Source organism: Sus scrofa, chromosome 5 (assembly GCF_000003025.6).
Source record: "Sus scrofa isolate TJ Tabasco breed Duroc chromosome 5, Sscrofa11.1, whole genome shotgun sequence".
Classification (NCBI taxonomy): domain Eukaryota; kingdom Metazoa; phylum Chordata; class Mammalia; order Artiodactyla; family Suidae; genus Sus; species Sus scrofa.
Window position 1 is genome coordinate 93277434 of NC_010447.5, and position 21211 is coordinate 93298644.

A 21211-nucleotide genomic window follows, 5' to 3' on the forward strand; every position below is an offset into this window, starting at 1 on the left:
ACGTTTGCTAGGAGGGCAAATGCCCCACTGGAGATGCGGTTCTTCTCCCGAAGGACTTCTGAGCCAGGGAAAATAAGTTTTAAAAATAATAATTTGTGACAACTGATGGTAAGCAGATTATAGGGGTATGTACTTTGCAGGAGTGTGTGTGTGCCGGGGGAATGTTCTGGGCCCTCATCAAAATATTATGGCTCATCCAAATCAAACCCACAGCAAAAGAGGGGCTTTACAACAGACGAAACAGCTGGTTGTGAGACGGCTGGAAGACGAGACGTAAGGACCACGGTGCGGACCAAGAAAGGGCAGGCGGTTTGCGGTCCACTTAGGTAGCTGAGAGCACTTGGGTAAGTGTGAGCCTCGGTTTGCTCATCTGTAAAATCGGGATATACCTGCTCAGCCCTTCTCATGGGACCAGATGAAATCAGGGCAGAAGAGGCTCTGCAAAACCTGGGGTAGTCCACCAACGCCAGGTCCTCGTTAAAAGCCTCCAAAGGAGAAGCAGAAAGGAAAACTGGAGTAAATCATTGGAAGGGAAAGTCTCCCCGAGTGATTTTCCTTCTAGTTCCCAGGCTGGGGGTCGAATCGGAGCTACAGCTGCTGGCCTATGCTTCAGCCACAGCCACACCAGATCCAAGCCATGTCTGCAACCTACACCACAGCTCACGGCAACGCCGGATCCTTCACCCACTGAGCAAGGAAACCAGTCGATTTGTTTCCGCTGCCCCACATGGGAATTCGAAATCAGTGATTTCTTGTTTTGATGTTCCTCATCTGAAGTGTTGGCTGAATTAGTTGCTCCTTCAGGCAAACAACTATTTCCAGCCAGGACGAAAGGACACTGGCATCTCCTTCTCCCACTGGGCAGACCCAGGGAAGACCTATGAGCCAAGCTGATCTTAAATCATCATGCTTGCTTCTGTCTCCCTCCATTGGAATAGAAGCTTCTAGAAGGCAAGCAGCTTGCCTGCCTAGTTTACCACTGTCTGGAGACAATATATATACATTTTTTGAATAGGTACAGAATATATATATTCCATACATACATGGAATAAGTATCAACAGATGCTTGCTGAATGAGAGAGGACACGGAAGTTCTCCCCAATAGGTTGCTGGAGTGACGAGTGACATCTTCAGCAAAAACAATGGAAGAAAGAGGGACAGAGACAGGGAGAGGAAGGAGAAGCTTCACCAGGTTGCAGAGGGCTCTGGTCAGGTTTTCAGGAACTTCATCTTCCCTGCACCCCTTTTCCCCAGCTCCCTCTTTCTCCCTAAATTCCATGCAGGCGAAGGCTGGCCATCGCTGATTTAGGATACTTTTCAAACCAGAGGTGAAAATAACTTCAAAAGAATGTGACATCTTAGGGATACCAAATGCCATGACCAGGAGATGCTCCTTATAGGAAAAGTAAAATACAGTCTATCTTTTTTTTTTTTTTTTTTTTTTTAGTTGCTGTCGTGCAGAAACAGTGGTTCCGGCTGACTTTAAAATTGCTGCCTAAATGAAGGAATGAGGCTCTTCTGGGAAATGTAGGCTCCTAATGGAGGGTTGTGGTTTGAAAAGGTTCCCACGCAGTGATTTTTTAAATGCCTATTGACCTCACTGCAGTGGCTGCTTTTCCATCATAATCTGTTACATAATAACTGTGCAACTTTGGAGCTGCCGCTTACAAAACTGATTTAAACGTACCCACCTAGACCAGCATCAGGGACCTTTTTCTAGCCTCTGTGGCCATTATCGGAATTGCAGGACCTAGAGAATCTGGTGCTTTCAACCAAATGACCCCCGAGAAAATGGGTTTAAGGTCTCCCTTGTCCTTAGCAGGCTTGCGAGGGCTGCTGGAAAGCCAACATTTGGGACTTGAAAGTCTTGAGAAAAACTGAGTTTGGTGCCTTAGTAAATGGTTGACACCCCTCGCCCCACGACTCCCCAGTTCCCACATTTTGACCTTTAGCTTTGCACACGGAAGCCCACAGCATCTGAGAAGCTATTTCAGTCCAAATCCTGGGATGGAAATACCAGAGGCCGAGTCTGAACATCTTAAGCAAACAGATGAATGTCTTGGAAGGAGACAGAGCTGCTCATGGAACAGAAGGAGGACCTGAGACTCGGCTTTATACAAGCCCACGAGAGGCTCGAGGACGTCAGGTGGTGGGAGTAACACAATTTCCCTCCGCACGGCTGCCCGGGAAATGACTGCGAACCAGTCTCCATTTGGGGGTCCCTTCTCTCCACACTGAAAGTCCAGGTCAAGGGCATCTGGGAGACCTAGTTTCAGTCATGTTATGCAGCCACCCTCCCCTTGGCCAGGGAAAAAGCAGTCCTCCCGAGAAAGTCAAGGCTCCCTCTGCTTGGGCTATCACGGCAGGCGGCTGCCCTGGGGCCGGGGAAGAACTGCCATTGGCAAGGGAGAGGCAGGGGCAAGCCTGTGAAACTGGATTGTTACGATCATTATACAACGACAGATGTGATACATTTGAGGCATAAAAAAACTAAAAATTAAAAAAATAAATAAATCAAGGGAGAGGCATGGTGTGGGTTATGCTATTTTCACTCCCTCCCCTCCAGTTCTACCCCACATCTTCCCTCTTCTCCACACCACGAGTTTGCGCATGAGGCATCCCCACACCAGGAGCACAGGCTCCCCCCGCACCCCCCCGGCCTCCCTCGCCTCCCAGGAATAATCTGGGATGGGTGAGCAGCTCGGAATTTTGGAGACGGAGAAAAATGAGGAAAAGGAGTATCGGAGAGATGAGAAGTGGTGTCACGCCCCCCCCACCTTGAGCTCTTGAGTTGGTTTCAGTTCTCCTCAGGTGAACACATTTTTTATTTAAGAGAAACTATTACATTTCTAGTGCAGTACCAATGCATGTGCTGTGTGTGTGTGTGTATAAGTGTGAAGAGAAAACAAAGATAGAGTAATAGCAAATGATGTTTCTTTGTTTAACTCCCTTTTCTAGAACTAACCTCTCTAAAATGTTGTGGTGTATCACACAATTAACTACGACATGTGTAATTAATTTAAAATATTCTTTAATTGAGGAGATGGGCAGCAACGAAACACTGAGGGTACCAGAGAACTAGAGAGGTTACTGCGCTGCCTCCCCAGCCGCCCTCTACCTGGCTGCCCCGAGGCATCTTGCTCATTTGACTTTCTAATCCTTGACATATTCTGCTCCATGGTTTCCATATAAATGACCTCTTGGGTGATACAACTTAAAAACCCATGATGCACCCAGGATTTCCTCCCAATGCATCCCAGAGTGGAGCAGAAATCTCTTCCAATGCTCTGGCCATCCAGGTTCTAGTTTGGGGCATATCTAATTCCGTTTCTTCAGAAAACGTATGGATCCGTGTCTCTCCTAAACCTATTTGTTAACATCTTTGGAAACTTTGCTATGTTTTATATAGTTCAATAAGAAGTTGGAGTTCCCATCGTGGCGCAGTGGTTAACGAATCCGACTAGGAACCATGAGGATGCGGGTTCGATCCCTGCCCTTGCTCAGTGGGTTAAGGATCCAGTGTTGCCGTGAGCTGTGGTGTAGGTTGCAGACTTGGCTCGGATCCCGCGTTGCTGTGGCTCTGGCACAGGCCAGCGGCTACAGCTCCAATTCGACCCCTAGCCTGGGAACCTCCATATGCCACGGGAGCGGCCCAAGAAATGGCAAAAAGACAAAAAAAAAAAAAAAAAAAAAAAAAAAAAAGCAGAAATTAATATTTGCTACACGTTAGAACAAATCAGTGTGTTCATCCTGCTTTTCTCTCTTCCTCCTTTCAGTTCAAATTCCCTCCTCTAGCACCACACATTCCCCTCATGTCTCTACCACTTCAAGCCACCAATGCAGAAGGGAGCTGATGTTTACCAGACACCTGTCATATGACAAGCATTATGACAAGTGTCTGCATATACTTTTTTCATTTATATTTGTTGTAGCTTCAGTGAACTTATGTGGAACCCCAGATCCAGAGAGGTTAAAAGGATCCAGAGCCACAAAGCTGGGAACTGGTTAAGTTCACAGTGGAACCTACAGCTGTCTGAGTTCAAAGCACATTCTTTCCGTTGTAATACGTCCAATAAGATAGGTAGGTACCAGCTCATCAAGAACTACTACACACCCCGGGAACAAATGTATGTTACGAGTTCCTAAGACCCAAATGAGGCTAAAAGAGATGGACGAGTGGAAGCAGAAAGAAGCTTGATCTGACACAGTCTCTTGGCTCTCTTGCTTGCCCTCTGGGAGCAGCCAGAGGGTGCGTGAGTGGGCTGAGTGCAGTGTGGAGCAGTTTAGGTCAGGGACAAGGATCAGCAGAGGGTGGAAGACCATAAAGTCATTGTGGACTCTTACGGACTGGACAAACAAAGCCTTCATTCAAAAGGACATTGATTCATTCTTTCATACAAGGAATATTTATCGTGTGTATCTGTGAGTGCTCATGAGAGGGCAGGCCTACAGAGATGAATAAGACATGGTTCTTCCTTCGAGGACTTCAGTGCTGATCAGGGAAGAGAGCAAAGGTCCCAAGCTGTCCGAGGGGTGTGGGGTAACATGCATTTCACTGTCCTTCGAGGCTGCCCCTGTCACCAACCTTCCATGGGCACATCCCGACTGCTCATCACTGGCTCTCTCTTGAAGCATATGACTTTCTTTGGAAGGATGGCATCTCCCTCACTGGAAGATCCAGTGAGACTTACACTGAGGTGCCCTCAGCTCTCTACTCACCAACATACAGCTGCTCTAACCCAAGCGGGAACACTGTTTACGCCCTGCAATCAAAATCTTGAAAAGAGACTAGAAAGACCCCCCCCAAGAAAAATCCCTAAAAATGACAGAAGACCATTCTTTCTGGGACAGAGCACAGACGACACCACTGAGTGGTTTCTAGACCTGTGCCATCCCCTCCCACGCCGGTTCCCATCAATTTTGGAGTCTTCTACCCTCTCTCCTCACCCGCCCCGAGAGCCGACGGAAATCCGCCCAAGAAAGTCCCTTTGTTAGACATGCTAGATCCCTTGGGTGAGACATGGATTGTCTGGGGCAAGACTGACAGCAGGGAGACCAGTTAGGAGGCTGTGGTCGCAGGTGAGGTCAGGGGAGAGATGGTAAGAGACTGAACTCAGGAGGTGGAGAGTGAAAGATGGAGCCCAGAATCAGGAGAGAGAGAGCTGGCTGGACCTGGTGACAATGGCATGCAGAAAGCCAGGAATACGATGAGTGAGATGAAGAGTGTTTCGGTGGGACAATCTAGGGCAGCTCCTCTCACCTCCTTTCTCTTGGTCTAGAGGCTACCTTGTGACCTGCCCTTGGTTCTAGCAGCATTTTCTTACCTACGAAGGCTGCCTTCTTCCCCCTCCACCCTCCCAGCCTGGGATAAACACATTGCCTCCTTCCCAAAAAGCATCTCCATCATCCAGGAAACTTGGCAGGGACCCCAAACCCCTCTTTTCGCCTTGTCTCCTAAAGCTCTGGGGGTACACGTTCAGTTGATCTTGGAAACAGTCCTGGACAACAGGTCGTGCTCCAAGATCGACCAGCAAACCCTGATGACGACTGTAGGCATGGGGATACGTACTCCGCCGCGATCCCTTTGACGTCCTGACCTACGTGAGCACGGCCTATGCCGTTCACACAACCTCACCTCTCCTTCCCTAGAGGGCTTCCCAGGGTGTTGTGTGTTCTCAGCTCTGCTACAGCGGAAAGGTGTTGGAGTAGTCGCGGTCATGTGGAAAGCATCCAGCAGCGCTTGGGTGTGCAGAGCTGGACTCAGTGGACTGTGCCCTCTGCCCTGTAAGGAGCACTCAGGGCACCAGCAAACAGCAGCCTTTGTGAGTCAGTGCCCGCACTGCCTGCCTGTCCTTTGCACCAATCTTTTGAACCAATAAACACAGGAACACCCATAACTACATCCTCTTATCTGCAGGAAAATAAGCCAGTGGGAAAGTTGTGCAAGACACTGAACAAACTCCAAGGGCTCCACCCTCCCTAGAAAGCTCCTCGACCCTGACTCTGCGGGACTCACTTTTGAGATGGGGCAAATCATCTGACAATGGCTCTGGGTCTTTCTCTAGTTTCACTTTTTGGAAGATATCTTAAAACTAGAGTATCTTTTTTTAAAAAAGATAACTTTAAAAAAATTATTATTACTATTTTTTGCTTTCTAGGGCCGCACTGGGAGCATATGGAGGTTCCCAGGCTAGGGGTCAAATCAGAGCTGCAGCTGCCAGCCTACACCACAGCCACAGCCATGCCAGATCCGAGCCGCATCTGCGACCCGACACCATAGTTCACGGCAAGGCCGGATCCTTAACCCACTGAGCGAGGACCGGGATTCAAACCTGCGTCCTCATGGATACTAGTCAGGTTCATTACCAGCTGAGCCACAACGAGAACCCCAAGATAACATTTTCACAAACATATTAGTGGCCCCTGGAATATTGCATGATTTCCTGGTGATCCTCTGAAAAATAAAAGCAAGATATTGGTGTGTTCTAGTAACTCTGGGAACCCCGGCACTTCCAAAACTGTGTGATTGAATAACTCCTCTATTTACGTAAACAATGTGCTACAGACGCTTAGATTGTGGAGGAAACCTTGACGGATGGTGGAAGAAAAAGAAACGAAAATATCTCACTTACAGTTGACGCTTCCAGGCAATTTTTTTTGCTGGGGGATTAGATGATTGTATTTGTTACAGCTTGATAACTTGTATTTTATTTCAAATAAATTTTCTTCGGTTTCTTTGCCAACAAAGCACACTTGATAGAAATGCCTCAGAATCAATTTAGACTGCTTCACTAGTTTTATGCATTTTAAATTTAAGGCAACAACAATTAGGATATTTTCAATGAAGAAAAGAACTCCATTAAAGCTGCCACAAATGTCAAAAGTTCCTGGCTATGCTAACACTTATGTAATTGTTCTGGAAACCCCACGCACCGGAACAGACCTACAACACAAGGCATGACTCACTGCATATTTCTATGCACATACTCTCTCTAAAATGTGCTCCAGTTGGTCCCCCCCCAACCCCCCAAAGAGGAGGGGGGGAGACAAAATATGGTACATCAGATCCAAAAGTTCTTTCTGTAATTTTTTGGAAAGTTCTGCCTCACACGCGAGCATTAGAAGATGCTGCTGTTTTCATTAATAAAGCCGCCAGATGGGCTAGCATTAAAACAGGTTGAAACTTTGAAATCCTTCCTGAAAGAGAAAAAAAAAAAAAATCGCATAGAGAACGTGTGGGTTCTCAAGTTTCCAAATGGTCCTCATTTCCTCTTGTGACTTTATTCCAAGTTTGTTTTTGAAAAGTTGTGGCTGGTAGCATATGACCGGTGTCCCAAGCTCCCGGGCACCATCGAGGAAAATGACACAGGCCATAAAACGCCTATCAGGACAGACAGGCCTGGGCCCACCACACCAAGGTTCGTCTACTCCAAGGGTTTGTATCAGACACCTTCTCCAAGTCCAGATGCTTGCGGGGAATGTGCGAAAGCATATTGCATAAGCTGTATTCCCCCCGCTTCTTCCCCAAAGCATGCCTTCGATACTCCTTTCAATACCAAAGTCGTGCCTTTTTCATGAGCCGAGGTCAGGATGGAGGACAGGAATTCCAACCAGGACTGGTGATGTGAGGGTTGTAGGGCAGTTGTGCCAGGCAGTGGAAGCAGGTAGTAGATGGGGACTCCTGTGCGGGCAGTGCTGCCCCAGTTGAGCCATCCGGCTGTCATCACAGACTTCCCGCAAGCGGTCCGCAGCCGGTATTCCACCTGAGAGGCTGCAAGGGGGGTGTCGGGCAGGCAATGACCCTCCATGGCCCAAGCAGCTGGAAATGGAGCAGGCGCTCAGAACAGAACCCAGAGGGCCCAGGTGACCAGATGCTGACGGGGTGTCCTCTGACGAAGAGCAGACTTGGGCCCGACCCCTGGGGCAGGGCGGAGCTACAGGTGGGCCTCTGTGGTCTCAGCACAGGGTCTGAATTCAGAGAAGGACGCCAGGCAGATGGCCAAGCATCACCCACACCCCGGTCCTCGTGGTTCCCAGGCCTGTTTTGTTTTTTTGTTTTCTTTCCCCACAACTTCATCCTTTTTTGCAAGCTGTTTTTGTCACCTGAAGTTCCCAAGCCCAAACTCCTCAGGCTGCTCATCCTTCAGGATGCAGTTCCAAAAGCATCTTCTCTGAGAGGCCCTTCCTGATGGCTGACACTTCCTATACCTTGTCTCGCCCTCTTTGCCTCTATGTGTCTCTCTCCCTGACCAGCCTTCAAGCTTCTTTTGCCAAATGAGCCCATCTCCTGAGCCCAGCGGAGCACCAGCATAGCCTACGAGGTGAGGAAATATTTGATGATCCATAAAGGAATGGAGCGTCTGAATGATTCAGTTCCCTCGACGGAGTGGGCGAGTGCTTATTAAATGAACATCGATCCCCGCAGCAACAAGTTAATGAAGTAATTGTTCACAATTCCATATATTGACAAGGGACACAAAGTAATAACATCAGCTAACATTCGCAGACGGCCAATTATCCTGGGCTCCGGTGCTTGGTCCTTCACCATTGATTATCTTATTTCATCTTCATCTCACAACAACTCGACATGTAAGTGCTATTAGAGCGCCCACTTTACAGATGAGAAAAATGGAGGCATCATGCTAGAGTCTTTAAGAACACGGTTCAGAAGTTCCTGTTGTGGCTCAGCAGTAACGAGCCGGACTAGTATCCTTGAGAATGCGGGTTCGATCCCTGGCCTTGCTCAGTGGGTTAAGGATCTGACGTGGCCGTGAGCCGTGGTGTAGGGTGCAGGCATGGCTTGGATCTGGTGTTGCTATGGCTCTGGTGCAGACCAGCAGGGGTAGCTCCGATTCGACCCACAGCCTGGGAACGTCCATAGGTCACAGGTGCGCCCCTAAAAAAAGCAAAAAAGAAAAAGAAAAAAGAAAAAGAGCACCGTCCATTCTGGGACTTGTTTATTTTACTAAGGAGTCACAACGCTCACTTCTTGGGTCTTCCATTTGCCACGGGGGATGTGGTGACTGTCAGGGGTGGCAGGAGAAGACGCCATCAGGCCCTTCTGGTCCCTTGCCTCCCTCCTTGTCCCCTGTGTGCTACATTAACAGAGTCTGTCCCATGCAGCTCTACTGCGGGGTCCCACAGGATGCCTGCCCCTTCCTCTCCCGTTGGAGCTGGTCCCTCCCCCTCAGTTCTCCTTCGAGTCCACCGGGCATCGTCAGCGAGGAAGTGAAACGAGGAGGCATCTTCCTGCTCCTCTAACATCTGCGTATCTACCTTGTTTTGAGGACCTCAGGCCGCCCTTCATCTCCCTCATCCTCTGCGGCCCTTACTCCACCCCGTGAGGTAGGTGTCCTATCCTGAAGCCACGCACCTGAGGCACCTGACAGCCCCAGAGGTTTAGAAGCTTGTCTAACATCCGAGAAGGTGGACGCAGAGCGCAGGTTCAAACCGAGGCCCATCTGCCTCCCAGCGACGCAGCTGATCAACTATCTCTGAAGCCCCCCGCTTTGGACATGCTCGGCAACACCCAGCATGTTGTCACTAAAACCCTTTTTGGTGCCGGGGACTGGAATCTCCTCTGGTTCTTGGTCAAGGTCTCCTTTGAAGCGTGACCTTGGTGGCAGCTTTTTGGTCTGCTTAGAAAAAGTCCCACAGACGCCATCCGCCGGTGTGAGGTCAAAGACGGTGGCCAAGTGTGATGGCAGGGAAGACGAGCCGTGTCTCCAGCTGGGAAACTCAGATCCTTCCCGTGACTGAGACCTTTCTCCCCTCTGCTTTTTCGCTTTTTTTTTTTTTTTTTGTCCTTTTGCCTTTTCTAGGGCCGCTCTGTTGGCATATGAAGGCTCCCAGGCTAGGGGTCGAATCAGAACTGTAGCCACCAGCCTACACCACAGCCACAGCAATGCAGGGTCCGAGCCACGTCTGCCGCCTACACCACGCTCACGGCAACGCTGGATCCTGAACCCACTGAGCAAGGGCAGGGATCGAACCCACAACCTCATGGTTCCTAGTCAGATTCATTAACCACTGCGCCACGACGGGAGCTCCTCTCCCCTCTGCTTTTCAGCAACACATACGCTCCTAGTTTGCAGGCAGCTATCGCTGGTGACCTGGATGCTGAGAGCCTGTTATGAAACGAGGCAGCAGCAGGAGAGAGGAGCCCAGAGCCCACGCCCACCCTGTTTGCTTTGTGAAATTCCAGACAGTTGAATCGGCTCTACCTCATCCGAAGAACTCCAGATTCCCCTTTTCTTAATGACGTTCCCCTCCTTAAATGCCTACACAGTTATCTTTGAAGGAGAAAGAGAAGAGGTGAATCACTAGCAGGAAGCGGAGGGGAGAGGTGTGCAGTTGGAACGGCAGATGGCTGCGCGTGTGGGCACGAAGCGGTCTCTGCTGCTCCTTCCACCTCCCTCCGGAATCGAGTGCTTTGGAAGCAGACATTCATTCCAGGGTGGGGGCGCTCAGGTACCAACATGTAATTCCACATCCGCTCGGATCCCTCTCAGACATCGCAACTCGGGCTCGGGCTCAAATTGGGCTGTTTACCCTCTTCTCGAAGCTTTGGCATTAAACTGTCCAAAGAAAGGGGGATAAACTCGTTTCACTTAGTGGCAACAGAATTGGGCCTGCGGTCTGCTTTCTCCTGAGGACATCAAGTCAGTGCATGAATATTTTCTCGCGCCACAGTACAAGCTCTCTAACCTCATAAGGGGTTAGAAACGCCTAGAGGGGAGCTGGAGGAGAGAGACTACATGCAGATAGCGATCTGCGGTAAGCAGGAAAACACAGACTGTTCTCGGTGGGGCTTTTGATGGCGGGGTGCGGAGAGGACATGAAGACAGGGTGACCTTGGGGATCCATGCCCGTGTGTTGCTCCCTAAAGCTACCCTCTGGTTGTATGAATGCAGGTGACACCAAAACTGTGGTCATTTCACTTGGTTTTAATTGAAATAAGTTTCTAGAATCTCAAGAATCCAAGAGAATGTACATTTTTTGAGAAACCAACTTTTTGCAGAAGGCTTTACGTAGGCCCTCCTGTTACCTCTATGTAAATGTCCACATGTCATCTGGATGGATATACTAGGATAAGTAATTATGGTTATTTCATTTTTAGATTATGAAACTCAGTCCATCAACAGACTCGCTTCCATTGATTTTTCTTCTCACTTCCATCACCGCCATCTGCCCTCCCACCCTAGACCCCAGAGCACAGGAAACCTCTTGTGAGCACACGAATGTGCAGAGGGGTAAGAGGTTGTCTTTTTTTTTTTTTTTTTTGTGCAACATGAGTTTTGGTAAAATGTGTGTCTAGAAGTTGAGATGTATTTCTTAGCACAAATTATTATATACCACTTAGAAACAAAGAATCGTGGTTAAGAGCATTTTTTTAGGAATGAACACTGCTTTAGAATCAATTTTAATGACAGTCATCTGATTAAGAAGGCATACGCTCAGTCCAGAAATCAATCCGAATAATCATAAAAAATATTTCAGCAATCACAAATCCTGTAATAATAGAATTTCTACCCTCACATTCATTATGACTTGATGACTCATTATCTCAAAGTCATCCATACTAACCTTCACAAAAGCACTCATTCGTGGATCCTAAAAAGCTTTAAAATCATTCTTCATAATTTATAAACATGACCATACTGGTCTATTTTTTGTCTTTTTCTGTCTTTTTAGGGTGACACCAGTGGCACATGGAGGTTCCCAGGCTAGGGGTCCAATCAGAGCTGTAGCTGCGGGCCGACGTCACGCGGGATTCGAGCGAAGTCTGCAACCTACACCACAGCTCATGGCAATACCGGCTCCTCAACCCACTGAGCAAGGCCAAGGACCGAACCTGCATCCTCATGGATGCTTGTCAGGTTCATTAACCACTGAGTCACAATGGGAACTCCCATACTGGTCTGTTTTCTGTGCCTTTCAGGATGCCCCAGCTTCCCCTGAGCCCTAGACTTGGCCCTTGGGCTTGTCCAGAATGGACAGCCTCCTGAGACAGGGCTCTGGAGGGACCACCTCTCACCTGCCCTAACAGGAGCCTCAGTGGTCCCTGGCCTGGGTCTGACCTGACAAGACTCACGTGCCGCGTGCGTGGCTGCTGCCCTCCCATCTCTTCCAGGCAGCTTCCTAAGATGTGAAGCCTGGCTTTCCTGATGGCTCCCCTAAGTGGCTAACAACGCAGATGTGCAGCACTGAATCAAGACGAGAGGCCAAGAAGATAAATCCTTCTTCCTCTCTCCACGCCCTCCTCCGCTGATGGACTGCTTCAAGGTGACCTGGAGGATGAACACCTGCTTGGGCATATTTCCTCGTGAGCGTATGTCCCGTTCCTTCACATGCCCGCCGGGTATCTGCTTCCCTCCTCCGCTGCCTCATCTCTCTCTCCCTCACTTCTGCAGCCCTGAGATCACACCTCACAACGTAACATTAACAAGTAATTTTTGACACAGCTTTTATTCTCTAGGCGATCTGATTAAAACAATGCTTTTTTTTTTTTTAAATCACACATTATATCTCCAATCCAGCCTCCTGCCTACAGTCCATTCTCTTCTTAAAAAGAATGAATGGAGACCTAAAGTTTACATTAAGGTTCTTTAGAGCTGCTCCAGCGAAGTGTCTCTGCGTTGAGACTCTTTTCTCTAAATCTCATCTAACGTTCCTGTAAGTGGGTTTCATCGCACCGCAGTATGACTGGGTATTAGCAATCCTTTTCTCTGATTGGCTGCTTCTGCCCAGTCTGGTTGGTGGTGGACGAAGACAACTGACAGTCGCTTTCCCCACCTGCAGCCTCCTACTTACAAGCCCATTTCCTGATCTCCATCCTATTACCACTGATGCTACCCTCTGCCTCCTTTGTGTCCTGACCTCCCCTTCCCTTTCAGCAAATTCCTGACATGTACTGGTGATAGAGCCAGTTCAAGGTAGTATTCACGATCCTTTTGATTCAGGATATGCTGTTTGGGATAGAATAGGTATCTTTTAATCGACAGCTACAGAATATCAGCTGCCAAGAGCAATGTGATATTTGGGGGTTGTAAACCAGACACTTTAAACCATACCTAGATGGAGAAAAAGAAGTGAAAGGACTTTTTCACTTCTCTATTTAATGGACCAGATAGTATCTTCTTAGGGAGAGGGAGGGGTGGTGAGGATAAAAGCTCTTCGATATTTAGTGGAATCAAAAGGCAGGGACAGAAAAAAATGGAGTTCCTGTTGTGGCTCAGTGGGAACAAACCTGGCTGGCATCCATGAGGACGCAGGGTCAATCCCCGGCCTTGCTCAGTGGCCTTGATCCAGCGTTGCCATGAGTGTGGCGCAGGTAGCAGATGCGGCTCGGATCTTACATTGCTGTGGCTGTGGTGTAGGCCAGCTTCGATTCGACCCCTAGCCCGGGAACCTCCATATGCTGCGGGTGCAGCCCTAAAGAGACAGGAAAAAAAAAAAAAAAAAAGGACAAAAAAATTAGGAAACGAAAGGCAGGGGCTGTGAATGCTGGAAGAGAACAGGAGGGCTGCTCCTTTAAACAGTAAGGAGTTAAAATTCCTTGGATGTTTTGCACAGATAATGTCCGAGGCTGAGTTTAAGACAAACACTCTCCTGGGATTAAAACAAAACAAACATAAACCAGGGCCCTTGGACCCTGAGCAAGCCTGAGGAGAGGCGTTTTCATCCTCATGTGACATTTAGAATGAGTTGTAAAGGGAAAGTCAGGCATCAGTGAGTTATGCAGCACAGTGTACCCAGGGATGATTAAGTGCCTCTGAGGTTTTCTGGTTTTCTTCTGTTTGAAACTAATGATTGAGTTAGAGTATTTCTCTTCAGTGGCTCAATATTACTTAATGTTATGGTTGAAAAATAAGGCGTAAAAATAAAATAAGATTTTAATTTTATTTATTTACCAGTCCAAAAAAATGGGGCAGAGGGGGAGCAAACAGTTCATAGGAAAAGGAATTCAAACAGCCTTTAAATATATGAAAAGATGCTCAACCTGACTCCTTTTTTTTTTTTTTTTTTTTTTTTTTTGGCTCTGTGTCTTTTCTAGCACTGCACCTGCAGCATATGGAGGTTCCCAGGCTAGGGGGTGAATTGGAGCTGTAGCTTCCAGCCTACACCAGAGCCACAGCAATGTGGGATCCGAGCCACGTCTGCGACCTACACCACAGCTCAGTACAATGCCGGATCCTTAAGCCACTGAGCAAGGCCAGGGATCGAACCTGCTACTTCATGGTTCCTAGTCGGATTTGTTAACCACGGAGCCATGACAGGAACTCCGCAACCTGACTCTTAATAAGAGAAATGGGAGTTAAAAGCTGCCATGAGATGTCAGGATTCATCTCTCTGATTGGCAAAAGGTTTATGAGCACACTGTGTCAGCTGAGGTATGAATAAACACCTATTCATGGTGGGTATACAAAAGTATTATGAAGAACCACTACGCCCATCGACAGGAAGATTTCATAAACCATGTTGTGCTCATGTAGTGGAATACTATGTACTCATTAAAAAGAATGAGGTAGCTCCACGTTTCCTGATGTGAGTCCATCTGCAACATGTGTTCAGTGAAAAATCAAATTGCACTCCTGTATGTTTAGTCTGCTACAGCTGTGTAACAATAATATCAGTAATACTAAATATATAGGCTTATTTATTTATTTTTGTCTTTTTAGGGCTGCACCCTTGGCACATGGAAGTTCCCAGGCTTAGGGCTGAATCGGAGCTGCAGCTGCCGGCCTGCACCACAGACACAGCAACACCAGATCCAAGCTGCGTCTGCCACCTACATCACAGCTCATGGCAATGCCGGATCCTTAACCCACCAAGCGAGGCCAGGGATCAATCCTGTGTCCTTATGGATACCAGTCAGGTTCATTACCACTAAGTCACGAGGGGGAACTCCCTGTATAGGTTTATATATGAATAGATTCTCTCTTTGAGAGGATGCACCAGACTAGGTAACAATAGTTGCCTCTCAGGAAAGGAACAAGGTGTCGAGAAGAGACTAACTTTTACTCTGTACCACTTCTCCCTTTTTCAATTGTGTTCCATACACAAGTTTCATCTACCTAAATATAACTCAATAATGGGTTTTTTTTTTTTTTTTTTTTGGCTTCACCTGCAACATGTGTAAGTTCCCAGGCCAGGGATCAAACCTGTACCATAGCGGTGACAATGTCAGATCCTTAACTGCCAGGCCACCAAGGAACTCCAATTTTTTTTTTTTAATAAAAGAAAAAATTGCATAATACATGTAAACATTTGCAAAGGGGCTTTCATCTAATTCATGAAGAAACTGTATTCTGTAGTTCCAAGTCAATCTGAGGCAGGATACATATTTTTTCATTTCTATTAAAATAGACTATTTTCAAAGGCAGTTTTAGGTTTAAAGCAAAAGCAGGAAGTACGATATTATAATGGTGGATACACATCAGCATCTATCTGTTCCAATTCACAGAGGGTACCAGCACTGAGAGGGGGCCCTTATGTAAACTGTGGACAGTGGCAGATGATGTCTCCAGGAAGGGCCATCGCTTGTAGCAGCAGATGGACCTTTTCGGTGTGGGATGTGGCACTGTCACCGCTATGGTAATGAGACTTGCAACTTCTGCAGAAATTTCCCTCCAAAGACTATTTCTGATGCTTTTACTCAACGCTCAACTTTTCTGCAGGTCTGAGGTGTTTCTGATAAAAAGTTAGAGGCGAAAAGCAGTTTCTCTCCTGGAGACAAGTGACACCACTGGCATTTAGAGTAAGATTTCCCCTCTTCCCTGGCTACAAATACAAGCGTCTCCCAGCACCTCCCTGTGTGAGGTAAGATAAGGATTTTGTCATCTTCTATTAATAGGGAGGGATTCTGAGTCACAGAAGGGGTAAGTGATTTTTTTCTAGCCCCAGAAATAAGAGGAGTAAAATGAAGCAAGATGATTGATGCATTATTTTAGGAACGGGACCACTGCGGCGGAGAGCAGCATTTTCTTGAACAACGGCAACTGCTTCCTAATTGGTTTTCCTGCTCCCAGTTTCTCTCTCCCTTGCAGTCTACTCACCCCTTTTTTCCCAGAGCCAGATTCTGAACTCACGGCACACCCCTCTAAAAACATCTGTGATGCCTTCTCACTGCCTAAAGGAAAATCCCACACTCTTTAGCAGGACCTCCAGAGCCCAGGTGCAGCTGGCTTTAAACCACCTCTCCTCTTTCTCTGCCCCTCTGTGCCCCTGGTACCGCTCAACTGCTCTCCAGTTCTCATGCGTGTCCATCCATCCTCCAATCCCATGCGCAGGCCATCTGGCCCTTACCTGGCTTGACCTTCCTCTCCTGTGCCTCTAGGACGGGGGAGAGGGGGGGTCTGCTTATCCACAGGGATCGACCTCGACGACCGTCTTCTCTGGGACATTTCCCAACACCCAAGGTCAACGAATCCACTTCTTCCTCTTGTTCCCACAGCACTTTTTCCCCCCCCTACGGCAATGGCTATATTTCCTTCCTTACATTCTAGCAACCTGGGCACGTGTCTAACCTCCCCCATCAGACTTATTCTTTTGCGACAGCAGGGTCTGACGCTTGCTGACTTCCACGGGCCCTAGCAATCCTTTCAGATCATTTCAGGAACACCAGGTGCATGGCAAAAGGCCTGATGCTGTTATTAAAAGAAACCTTCTTTTAGGCAAAACCACAGGCAGATCGGGGTACTGTTTCAGGCGTCCGTGCCAGTTCAAGAGTGGAGTTGACAATGACAAGCAGATTAGGCATATCTAAGGTCTGTTGTGAAGGTCTGATATTTGTGGATAAAATGTACTATTTGACTCATCCTTCCAGGTGAATGTCTATACTTGTGGACTAGAGCTGGTGGGTGGGGAATCTGGCTGTCTGAGCTCTGAGGAGCATCTCAAAATGTGGTCCATCTGTCAGAGCCACTCTTGGCTTCTGGGCTATGGGGCAGTTGCCTGGGTCCCCTCTTGAGACCTCAATCAGAGTCCCTGAGTGGGAGGCTGGGGTGTGGACTACAGGCAAGTACCTCCAGCTGTTTCTAAACCTTTATTTTGAGACCCACTGGCCTGGCCAGAAGCCTCTCCCTAGGCAGGGGGAATGATGGTGGTGAGTTATGAATCCTTCTAAAGCAGAGGTTCTCAGCCCGGGCTGCATACGAGAATTCCCCGGGGACCTTTTGAAACATATGGATGCCTGGGACCCGCCTTACATCGTTTAAGTCAGACTTCCTGGAGCTGGGACTTGAGCATCTCTATTTTTCGAAAGCTTTGCTTCTGAGCCAAGGTGGCTGTTAGACAAATGTCAGATTCTCTGGATAGAAATCAGGGGCCTCTAGCGGTTAAAGGCCCTAGATTTAGGTCACACTCCTCACTGCACTCCATCTCACTCTCACTCGAACAGTTAATCTCCAACCAAATTTAACCAGACCAAAAAAACCACGTTTTAGCAAGGAGGTACAGTCATCCCAACTGAGTCCTTCTTCCAGGTCCGTGTTTGAATTAACAGCACCTTGCATGAAAGAGCCATGCTGAAGGGAAGGCAGCCAGGTTCCCAAATAAAGCGCAGGATCCTAGGGGAAGCAGAGGGTCACAGGCCCCAGCCCTGGGGACTGCGTGGCTATAGGTGCAGGTGCGCTGGCTGCCTTCTTGTATGTGGTCCTGAGAGATCCATGGGTCCTGTCATACCTCCCCTAACAAGGACACTTTGCAAACGCCACCAATTTCAGCAACAGAAATAACTTTTTAGCATCTTTTACTCAAGTTAAAAAAAAACAAACACACACACAGGTCACTAAGTCTAAGGTATTGATTCGTAGTAGAGAGCAGCACAGCTAATTCTCCATCTTGAAAGCATAGAGCCCCACCGAATTACTAAAAGGACATCAGCCTACAGACAACATAACAAAAGGCAGAGAAATCCCCCTCCGAAGGTTTCTTCCTTGGAAAACTGGTTAGGCAAGGAAGGTGTGGTGGGGACGGGGGAGGGGGAGTGGGGGGAGGAAGGGTTGACCTAGCACAAGGGTTTAGACTTTCGGAGTTTGGGTCAAGAATCTAACTTCAGATGGCTCTAGAAAAACTTCACGGGGTTTACACCAAAAGATGCACACTTGTCAGACATTTATAAAAATAACCTTGGCATCCTAAGTGTGCAAAAAATTCCTGTAGAAACTGTGCTGAGCGGGTGGCCAGTTTACTCAAGGCTAGGTATGTTTCTACAAAGTGGCCTTGAGCAGGGAACTCTTCATCCATGAATGGAAGATTCTTTCCAGTCATGGGAGACTTGCTCTCACACCCACCCCCGCCACCAGAAAAGCCCTTGCTAGGCTAGACGCCCCAAGAAGGAAGGAACCTCCCAGGCACATTTCTTAGGTGCAGGACGCTTAAGAGCTTAAGTGTATAAATGGGTGCTCCCACCAGCGACTGCAAACCCAGATCAGTGAGGATGGTTACAATGGTTGGTCTGGGCCGGGAGACTTCCTTTTTTTTTTGGTCTTTTTAGAGCTCCACCTGCAGCATAGGGAAGTACCCAGTCTAGGGGTCGACTTAGAGCCGCAGCTGCTGGCCTACACTACAGCCACAGCAATGCCAGATCTGAGCGACATGTGTGACCTACAATGCAGCTCATGGCTACACAGGATCCCCCGCCCACTGGGGGAAGCCAGGGATGGAACCCGCATCCTCATGGGTACTAGTTGGGTTGTCACCGCTGAGCCGCAGCAGGAACTCTTGGGCCAGGAGACTTCCAACCTGCCTCCTGCAGACTGTGCCGTGAATAGGAACAGCTAAGAGCCCGCAGTGACGGAGGGGGCAGGTGGCTGCTGTTTCAGCAGGCGAGTCCTGGACTGCTGGGAAGTCCCTCTGAAGCAACCAGCATCCTCAGCATCCCCAATTTATCCAGATCTCTTGACATAGTGAGAAACTGTCACTTCTGTGCTGCCGACATCAGCAACGAAGGGGGGTGGTAAAACAATCAACTCTCGTCTTTAACTTGTTCCCTTTTTTCCCCAGAATCTTGAATGGGATTTTTTTCCCCTGTTCTTAAGAGCAAAATCGACACTGTAGTATTTCTCATTACATAATCCTTTTCCAGTAAGGCCAATAAACATTTATTTAGAGTGTGTGACTAATAAAACAGGTAACTGTCATGGAATTATTATTGTTTCAGGACTTTTCCTACCCTCTTACTAATATAACCCATCTATTACAATAGTCCCGTGATAGGCTATCTTCATTTTACAGATAAGGAAACTCAAGTATACAGAGGTTATGTGTTTTCCTGCAGAGTCACATGCTGGAAAGGTTTACAATCCAGGTTGGTTTGACTCTGGAACTCCCAGTCTTGAGGAGACAGATAAAATTTAACAAATAATCTAGATGCTGCTGTTTTTTTAACAGGTTGCACAAAGTCTCCTTATCTAGTACGGAGCAGGGTGTACTAAAGAGGCTTTGAAGGGACTGAAATGTTTGGATTCCAGGGGAATCATCTGACATTTGAGCCCAGCCCTCCCCACGATAAAACCGTGGTGACAATACCCTTGCTATGCCAAATCATCACAGGAGTTAGACCGGGAACATGCAAAGCTTGGTGCAGCATAAATGGTAGGGTTATGCTATTATTTTTGTGCCATATCCGAATGGAACTTTTGCAATTAACCCACCCAATGGCCTAAAGCAGCACTGCTTAGACTGGGGTCTGGAGGCCCCTGTGAGTTCTCAAGTCTGACAAACTCAGCTAAAGCCTTCCTTGTGGGGTGGGCACATAGAGTCATCTTCACGGAGGCAAAAACACAGGCTGGGCAGGAAATTCAGTACCTACTTAGCAAAATAATGACTTCTCTGACACCACAGCTATGTGTTCCGCTCACGCCTGTGTAAATAAGGCAACACAAGCCAAGGAGAAGTCGCCAGAAGAAACCGGGCCCACACAAGGAGGCACAAGGCAAATATTCTGCAGGTAGACACAGCATGGCCAATGCTTAGGACGCTGCCCACATGAGGCCTCATGACATGACCATGGAAGATTCTGGAAAGATGAATATATAGACAGTCCCTCACCTCCCTGGCAGGAAATGTCAGCCTAGTTTCCCACTAAGGATCATCGCCAGGGCTTTGGAAATATTACAACAGGCAGCAGGATGCCATTGCTCTTTTTCCCAAACAAAATGGAAACCAAATCCCCCAGAACCAGTCGTGAACGCGCTTGGCTTTGCTGCGGATACAGAGACCCCAGCCTCCTGATACCTTCTTACCTGTACAGGCACATGTAGGAAACTAAGGGATAAGAGGAAAGAATCAATGAAATGTCTCCCAAGGGTCAATGAAATGTTTTCCCACTGGAAGGAAAGGAACAAAAAGCATCTGAAAGGAGAAAGCCACGCTGCTCTCTTTAAGTGAATTTCCTGCACCGGGGCTGACTAACTTCCCAAGAATGTCCTTGATACAGTCTCTGTGGGATCCTGCGTGTACATTAATGAGCATTGCATCAGGTGACAGGAAACAGCAACACAAAAAAGCTGGCGAAGGCTGTCGCTTTGAAAAGCTTAGTCTGACTGGGGCCCGGGTCTGGATTTCTCAGTAGGTCCAGGTCTTCCTCAGGTGGTGTCATTCGCTCAAGGTGTGAACGTGCCACCTCCTGCCTCCGACCACCCCCTCGAGGGGGCTCTGGGTGTGACTGGCCCACTGCTGTTGGTTGCCTCTGACTGTGTCTGCCTTGCCCACCACTGTGGCATCGTGGGGGAAATCAGCTTCTCAACCCCGAGCAGGCTGCCGGGAGCTGCCCCATCGCCCACCAGGATCTGCAGCCTGGGCATGCTCACGGGGGGCGCATGTTCGAAGCTCCCGTTGGTTTTCTCCGTGTACAGCCCACCGCCGTGTCTTACCTGGGTGTCCCATCGTCAGTCCTTTGGGTTCCGCAGGTCCTGCCGGGCAGACAAACGTTGCTGTCTTTTGGAGGCTCCTGTCAGGACAGCTCAGCGTGAGTTTTGTGAACCTCATATGCCCTTTACTTCAAGTCAGACTATTTGCAACCTAGTTCTCAAAGGCAGTGAAATCCCGTTCTAAGGTCAGCTGTTCTGAAAGCCAGCGATGCTCACTTCGAGGCCCTCTAAAAAAGAATCCTGCATATGCTACCAGACTCTGGCTTTAGTCAGATCTTCCAAAACACGCTCTCCCCACGGGTGGAAGATTGGTGTGGCCACTTTCACGGGATGTG

At 48.2% G+C, this 21211-nt stretch overlaps 2 long non-coding RNA genes across 2 annotated transcripts in view; one reads left to right on the forward strand and one right to left on the reverse strand.

Annotated features, from left to right (window-relative positions):
• Positions 1–20959, reverse strand: part of LOC110260801 — a 46360-nt gene extending 25401 nt beyond the window's left edge. Inside the window, exon 1 of the long non-coding RNA XR_002344271.1 lies at positions 20880–20959. This is a non-coding gene — a long non-coding RNA (uncharacterized LOC110260801). The remainder of the gene's footprint in view (positions 1–20879) is intronic.
• Positions 9964–13570, forward strand: LOC110260803. Its single transcript, XR_002344274.1, has 2 exons — positions 9964–10776; positions 11120–13570. It is a non-coding gene; the product is annotated as an uncharacterized LOC110260803 (long non-coding RNA).